The sequence below is a fragment of the Schistocerca nitens genome, chromosome 2 (assembly GCF_023898315.1).
Source record: "Schistocerca nitens isolate TAMUIC-IGC-003100 chromosome 2, iqSchNite1.1, whole genome shotgun sequence".
Lineage (NCBI taxonomy): Eukaryota > Metazoa > Arthropoda > Insecta > Orthoptera > Acrididae > Schistocerca > Schistocerca nitens.
The window spans coordinates 195,286,698-195,294,559 of record NC_064615.1 but is presented as its reverse complement, the minus strand read 5'-3'; the positions used below and the strand labels follow the sequence as shown (position 1 = coordinate 195,294,559).

The following is a 7,862-nucleotide window of genomic DNA, read 5'->3' as shown; positions in this document are numbered from 1 at the left end:
GAAATGTGGTGTTCCAGAAGAATGCTGAAGATTATATGGGTCGATCACATAACTAATAAGGAATTACTGAATAGAAATGGGGAGAGGAGAAAGTTGTAGCACAACTTGATCAAAAGAAGGGATCTGTTGACATACATTCTGAGACATCAAAGGATCACCAGTTTAGTGTTGGAGGGAAGTGTGTGCGTGTGTGTGTGTGTGTGTGTGTGTGTGTGTGTGTGTGTGTGAGTGTGGGTGGGTGGGTGGGTGGGTGGTTGGGTGGGCGTGGTGTGAGGGGGTGGGGGGTAAAAATCGTAGAGGAAGACCGAGAAACGAATACAGTAAGCAAATTCATAAAGATATAGGTTGCAGTAGTTACTGGGAGATGAAGAGGTTCGCACACGATGAAGTAGCATGCAGAGCTGCGTCAAACCAGTCTTGTGTTGAAGACCACGACAACAGCAACAATAACAATATGGTAGAGAGGAACTAGGTCGTTTTCACGAGCATCTCAACTGGACTGATACAAAGATTCAGTTCACCATGGAGCAGGAGGAGGTAGGTGGAAGATTAAATTTTCTTGCTGTGCTAGTTTTCGAGAAAGGAGATGGTTGCTTTGGCCACACAGTTTACAGAAAGCCCAAGCAAACAGACCGGTACCTACATTGGGATTCGGACCACCACCCAAAACAAAAGCGAGGGATCGTAAAAACGTTGGCGGATAGAGCAAGGAACATTTGTGAACCAGAGCTCCTCGACGCAGAATTAAAACATCTCACCAATTCATTGCTTAAGGTTGGTTGTTGTCCTCTGAGGTAAAAAGAGTACAAAGACCGCCGCGCAAAAATTATAGCGGTGTACAAGCGAGTGTGCAATCAAAAGTTTTCCCGTCTTTCGTTAAGAGCGTTGCTGACTGCACAGGAAAAACGCTGGCAACATCGCGGTAATCTGCAAAGCCACTCGGAAGTTACAGGATCACCTAAAGTTGGTCAAGGATGCTCGCTGAAAAAAGCAGCAATTTATAGGGTTCCGTGTAGCTGTGTGGAGGTGTACGTGTATGCTACAAAAAACGACTAGAAGACGACAATCGTAACAGTAGAAGGAGGGAGTCTGACTGATCAGCTGCTGCGGAACATGCTTTGCTGCCAGGAGACCGCCACATTCATTTTGATAGGATTCAGGTACTGGCAGCAGCAAGCGGATGCCATGAAAGGCTACATATAAAGGCCATACGGAGTGAAAAACACCCCAGAAATTTCAGCAGGAAGGAGGATGGTGTGAAACTGAATGACATCTTGGTCCTGGTGATATCAATAGTGGACGACGGCCATCGACAATAGCCAATTGCGCCCGGGTACTCAAAGCACATGACGTTACGCCAGTGCGACAGGGCACGCGAAAACGGAATTTTACTGCAGTTGAGAGGCACCCACATGCCTTGCTTATACTGTGGCATCAAGCAGTCAGGCCTGCAAGATGAGTGATCTGCCAAGCGAGTGGATTTATTCTTATTTATCGCAAAACATCAATGACTGATTGTGAGCTCTAGTACCCACAATTAAGCTGCAAATTATTCTCCTGTTTGAATATTACGCAACGGAAACGGATAACGCACATATGACTATTAGAAATTTACTCAACTCTGATTGTCCACTACGCACTGGCAATACCACATTTTCTTTCTTATTCAACGGCTTTGATCAACACGTGGCCATCGCACTGAATATGAATGGCGCACACATTATAAATTCTGGATATCATGGCTACACATTATTCGAAGAACAAGGCCACCAATCTTTTTCTTTTCACCATCTTTTTTATTCCGATAAAATCTATAACCTAAACACACCATTACATTTTATACAACAATTACACATGAGAAACTCCGCCCGGTGGGCATGGCTTTACATTGGTGATTCTCTATCTTATGGTCTCGTAATTATCTAACACTACAGGGCACTTTCTGGATAGGATGGTGGATCGTTTGCTAAATCTCACACTTCGACTCTTACACCCATCATCACGAAAATTTCCTCCAGACCGAGCGGTACAAAAAGGAATATGCATAACCCACTGCCTCTGAACCTATCTTGCTACTCTCCCATGCAAACCACACATACTTAAATTACATGAAATACGTCACACTGGCAACATAGAATACGACACAAAGAATAGTCACAACGTTAGAATCACATCACTTTCAGCTTTCCCACTTCAATTAGTATTCATTCCAGTTTCACACGACACTGCCCCACTTCGTAACTTTTCTTTCCTACTACGAACTCTGAAGGATATATGCACGTCTTCCCGTTCAATGCAAGCCAAGTGTCGTTGTTGGATAGACGGCTGACTCACCTTGCTTCGCTCTCAGAGTATTAGAGTTTGAATCCAGCGTCACACGGAAACATAACACGCAAAGTAATATTAAGAACACATCCGTCACACACGCGAGTCCTTAACTGATACCATGGACGAGTACTTCTCTTTATCCTTTGTCTCATACACAGATTGAGACTCACACAGTACTCACCACGAGGAAGTACTCGTCTCTAATTTCAAGTCCTGCACACGCCATTTCTTAAATATTTCCAACTTATAGTACACACGCCAGTAATTCAGCTTAACTTCAGCACTCGCAAGTATTCCAACTTAGTACTAGCACTTGCAAGTATTTCAACTTATTGCTACACGTGGTTTCATTGTGACCGTTGTTCACTACCGAAGATTACTATGATCTCCTTAATATTACCTGCCTGTCATTTAATTCTCCCCCCCCCCCCCCAAAAAAAAGTTCCTGAAATAGAGAAATAATTATTCAAAACTACTCTTAAGTATTCCACATGCATACCATTCTCTCCACTCTTTTGTCTTTACAGAGCACACCTAAAACAGGTCTTACCAACACAAGATCCAGCGCCAGAGTGCTGAAACATGGCCGTTCTTCAGGTCAGCTCGCACCTCCGTCGAGGTGGGGGAGCACCATTTTACCGTATTGGTCAGCCACATTTCAGGCGCTCAAAGTTCAGGTAAATTTCATCTCTTTGGTTCCACCAAATGTGACCAAAGGACCGTCTCAAAGAAGATCATATATTGCACATTCACTATCTGCGGTTAGCAGACGACCATACATTCATTCACGTCACAGATCTCACCAAATTGGGTGTAGGGATTTATTTTGTGGGAGTGCACATGTGATCAATTAAATAAACAAATTGTCATTCTTTCATACACTGGTATCCGGCTTCAGTGTATAAAGTGAAATTGAGTTATTATTGCAAAAAATATGTTGTTCTGACAAGAATAACGAAGAATGTTGTACGTATTTTCAATGCCGGGCGGTACTGTACCCTTCCACAGTCACTAGCAAACGCGGGTGTGAATCGGCATTCAGAGAAGCTACGATCACCCTTGAAAATGTCCTAGGCAGATGGGGACGAAACAATGGGTTTTAATTGAAATTCCATCCGGCAACGGCATAATAGCCCGGAATATTTTCTTAATTGAAACAGTTAAGTGTTAATGGTCCGTCAAACTCGATGTCGTTACAGCTGGGCAGCTCCCTAGACTTATTATAGCATCAAAGATCTTTTGACAAATTGTCTCACGTACATCTATACTACACTCTGCAAGCCACATAATGTGTGGGCCAGAGGGTAGTTCGAGCAAACTGTGCTTCTCATCCTCTCCGCAGCTACAGCTACATTTGTAATCCGTAAAGCAGTGCGATCTGCGTGGCAGAGCGTACTTCCCACTGTGCCAGTTATTAGGACTTCTTCCCGTTCCATTCACATATGAAGTGTGGGAAAAATCATTGCTTAAACGCTTCTGTGCGCACTGTAATTATTTTAATCTTGTCCTCGCGATCCCTACGGGAGTTATAACTAGGGGATTGTAATATACCCTACATTGCTCACATACAGTTAGTTCTGGACACTTTTTATGTAGGCTTTCACATAGTTTTCCCTATCTTCGAGCACCTGTCAGTTAATTTTTTTCGTCATCGCCATGACCCTCGCGCATGAGTCTGGCAGACCTCTGACCATTGTTGCTATAATTTCGCACCTTACAAGCACTCATCCACATATTTTGCCATGAACTATAACCACAATTAGGAATCATTTGATTGGTTGTACATCGTATATATGAATATTTAAAGGAGACTGACATTGTCACGTACGCCTTGTAAATAATCGTTAACGCTTATTGCATGAAAGGTGACGGATTGTTTTTATTATCAGAACGGCGTAATGAATGATTGCTTTTATTAGTAGAGGTTGGAACGCCAGTGGAGATGAAACGGCAGGCAGAACTCAAGCTCTGGTTGGAAGGCCCGCAGAGGTGCTGGTCCTGCTTAAAAACAGGAAGTAGCTAGACGGACGTCGTGGCACCTGAGTTCTGGAGCACAATAGGGCGACGGCCGGCTGCTATTGTAGCAGGACCGGAGGGATAACCGGGAACTCTGCAAATCTTGGACGCACGTGAGAGGAACGAAGAAGCGGCACCTCGGAAACCACGCAGTCTGAGTTATTCCCAAGGATTTTTACTCAGAAGCGTACCATTGTACGAGTGTAGGTTTTTCCTCGCAAACTTTCCGCGCTGGACGACAAAAGACTAAAATATGGTTGGCTGGCGTTCGGAAGAATCTGTAGAGAGGGAGAATATTCCGTGGTTTCGAGAATATGACTCTTTTTCGGAATTACGAGGGTGGGGAGCCGAACCTTGTTGGGAAGCCAGCGGTCGAGAGACGAGGTCTTCCGTTGTGAGCGCCCGTGTGTGACGGTGGCTCGATATCAGCTTTGTTGGTACAGAAAGACTTGCTGTCTTTGCTCTCAGGAGAGTTTATAGTTATATCAGTTAGGCACTGTACTGTTGCGAACCTATACGATTCTGGACTTTACCTCCGGGTTGGAAGTCGTCGTTGAATACGCAGAGTTCAGTAATTGAGAGCACTTCTTCTGCCTATACTTACGTTGAGACGTTATCTGAAATCCGTCCTTGTGGCTGGGAGTTCGCGTTTCTCGTCTGTAGAACACAGAGAGGAGAAGACAGTATTAGCGTATATTAGTCAGAGGACCGCCTTCTGCCGTCCTAGTGTTTGAAAGCGTCTATTTGTGGCTGGAGCTCTTCCATCTTCGCAGACGAGCACGAGAACCATCACTTCGACGCACCGGACGCAGTACATACGGTGATATCGCAAATTGCTTCGGCTTATTAGGGCTATAAAAGCTAAACAGTTGTGATCACGTTAGCTTATTTCCATTGAGGTTCCACACCACCGTAGATCTTCTTTGAAAGTAGTGTCTTCTAGTGTTTGGTACGTAGATGATGTCAGTCATATTGCGTTAGTGATATTAGACCGCGCAGTCATAATAAGAGGCAGAGTTGGGCAATTGACTAATAATTTTAGTTAGGAAATATACACAATTGTACTTAAAGGGTTGATTTTAATCTATAATAAATATATATTGACAACAACGATTATGATTTAGTAGTATTAGTTGCTTTCATCATTTATTTATATTTAGATTGTAATTTATATGTTAAAAAGCGTATTAAGAGATCCTAAGATCTGCTTCAGGGATTAGTCAGACAGGGCCAAATCATCATTTTAGCGTTTATTATTCTCCGTTGTGCACATTCATTTTACACCCGCCTGGACTAGCATCATGGGCATTCATGGTACCGTTCTTCGAATACGTTCAGTATCCCTTGTCACCCACAATTGCTAAGGGTCCTTGATCTGTAAGCAATGTCCGTTGTAGACTCAGTTCGTTTTCCTAGTATCCTAACAACGAACTTAAGCCAGCCACCTGCTTTACGTAGGGGTGAGTCTACGCAATTGTTCTATTTCGTATCCTTGAAAAATGTTGCACCCAGATATTGTTTAATTTGACACATTGACACATTTGACACATTGATATTGTAGTCGTATAATACTACGTTGCCTAATCAATGAAAAGTGCTAGTTTTCTTTTGTTCTACCGTCCGTTAACACTATATATCCTGTTCTGTGACTACTACGTTTCCTGTTCTACAAAGTGCACAATTTCACATTTCTGGATATCTACATCAATTTAGGAATCTTTGCGTCACACTGAATTACTTATTTTATCAGGATCTGAGTGAATATATGAGCAGCTTGTTTTCAGACAGTAAACCATTACAAATAACAACATTAGCTGCGAGAAGTGTGAGGTTACTCTTAATACGAGGGTGAGTCAAATGAAAACCTTAAATATTATTTAAATATTATTTCTTTTGCAGAAGTGGTACAAAGCTGTATCACTTTTCAACATAATCTCCCCCACGCTCAATGCAAGTCCTCCAGCGCTTACAAAGTGCATAAATTCCTTTAGAAAAAAATTCTTTTGGTAGTCTACACAACCACCCATGCACCGCGTGGCTTATCTATTCATCAGAACGGAACTTCTTTCCTCCCATTGCGTCTTTGAGTGGTCCAAGCACATGGAAATCACTTGGGGCAAAGTCTGGTGAGTATGGTGGATGAGGAAGACACTCAAAACGCAGGTCTGTGATTGTTGCAGCTGTTGGACGGGCAGTGTGGGCCCTTGCATTGTCATGTTGCAAAAGGACATCTGCTGACAGCAATCCACGTCGCTTTTATTTGATTGAAGGCCGCAGATGATTTTTTAGGAGATCTGTGTATGATGCACTGGTGACAGTGGTCCCCCTAGGCATGTAATGCTCCAAAATGACGCATTTTTCGTCCCAAAAGAGAGTCAGCATAACCTTCCCTGCTGATGGTTCTGTTCGAAACTTCTTTGGTTTTGGCGATGAGGAATGTCTCCATTCCTTGCTCGCTCTCTTCGTTTCTGGTTGGTGGAAGTGAACCCAGGTTTCGTTTCCAGTAACGATTCTTGCAGGAAGCCATCACCTTCTCGTTCAAAGTTCCGAAGAAGTTCTTCAGAAGCATCAACACGTCGTTCTCTCATTTCAGGAGTCAGCTGCCGTGGCACCCATCTTGCAGACACTTTGTGAAACTGGAACATATCAAGCACAATGTGGTGTGCTGACCCATGACTAATCTTTAAACATGCTGCAATGTCATTCAGTGTCCCTCGGCGGTTTTACTTCACTATGGCTTCAACTGCTGCAATGTTCTGTGGAGTCAAAACCTGGACGAGGAGCATCTTCCACTGAAGTCACACCATTTGCGAATTGTCTACTCCATACGTACACTTGCTGCTGTGACAAACATGCATCACCGTACTGAACCTTCATTCGTCGATGAATTTCAATAGGTTTCACACCTTCACTACGCAAAAACCGAATAACAGAACGCTGTTCTTCCCTCGTGCAAGTCGCAAGTGGGGCGGCCTCCTTTATACTGATACTGCGACGGCATGTGTGCACCCGCACTATGCTACCACCTACAGGCCATTCTGCATCCTGTTCGTAGCACGCTTACCAACTTACAAAAAATGGCTCTGAGCACTATGGGACTTAACTTCTGAGGTCATCAGTCCCCTAGAACTTAGAACTACTTAAACCTAACTAACCTAAGGACAACGCACACATACACACATATATGCCCGAGGCAGGATTCGAACCTGCGACCGTAGCGGTCTCGCGGTTCCAGACTGTAGCGCCTAGAACCACTCGGCCACCCAGGCCGGCTTACCAACTTACAGGATGACGGTGCGAAATTTCGCTTTGTTGTTACAAGTTTAAGGTTTTCATTTGACTCACCCTCGTATTGTCTGCAGGATCATTAATATAGAGTTCGTCCACATGAAACCTCCACGATTTCTAAACGCAATTTAAAAAACTGTGAGGCATATTTACTTGACGTTTGCGGCATCACGTAAAGCAACTCTGTTGTGGGTTGGCAGGAGAGCCAACACCGTATTATTAGAGGAAGC

The 7,862-nt window shown here is 43.7% G+C and overlaps 1 non-coding gene across 1 annotated transcript; it reads right to left on the bottom strand.

Annotated features, from left to right (window-relative positions):
• Window positions 1-7,529: 7,529 nt before the first annotated feature.
• Trnap-ugg (transfer RNA proline (anticodon UGG)) lies at window positions 7,530-7,613 on the bottom strand. The gene has a single exon. It is a non-coding gene; the product is annotated as a tRNA-Pro (tRNA).
• Window positions 7,614-7,862: the final 249 nt, after the last annotated feature.